The sequence below is a fragment of the Echinops telfairi genome, unplaced genomic scaffold (genome assembly GCF_000313985.2).
Source record: "Echinops telfairi isolate 266 unplaced genomic scaffold, ASM31398v2 ScPeMD7_7469;HRSCAF=8507_1, whole genome shotgun sequence".
In the NCBI taxonomy this organism is placed as follows: Eukaryota; Metazoa; Chordata; class Mammalia; order Afrosoricida; family Tenrecidae; genus Echinops; species Echinops telfairi.
In genome coordinates this window covers 67,769,146-67,769,691 of record NW_022111373.1, presented here as the reverse complement: position 1 = coordinate 67,769,691, position 546 = coordinate 67,769,146, and positions in this window count along the sequence as shown.

Below are 546 nucleotides of genomic sequence, written 5' to 3'. Positions count from 1 at the left end.
TTTTAAAAGGGAAATGAAATGCAAATAAGAGTAGGTAGGTGGGCTTGCTTTAAAGACTTAACACAATGTTTTTATTTTTAAAAGTGATTGAAGCAGCAGTAACAGATTCCAGGGATTTAATGGCCCTTTGTAAAGCACGAGTCTTAGATTAAGGGAGAAGACGGTCATGTGAGAGAGGTGGCAGCACTTGAATCTGAGCTAAATTTGTACAATATAACTCATGTATTTGATTTCCTTAAGTTCTTCTCTGGAAATATTTGCTGGGAGAAAGTTAGGAGTCATCCTTGATTCCTGCCACTTTGCCACCATGTTCTTTCCATTCACCTCCAAATTCTATTGATTCATATAAAATATTTTAAAAATAATTTTATTGGGGGTTCACACAAGTCTTCTCACAATCTGTATTAGTCGGGGTACATTAGAGGAACAAGTCTACAGAAACCCATATGTATAAGAGAGTTTTGTATAAAGGGTAAGTGCACATCAAGAAAACATCCCAACCCAGTACTGCCCAAGCCCACAAGTTCAACATTAGCCCATATGTCC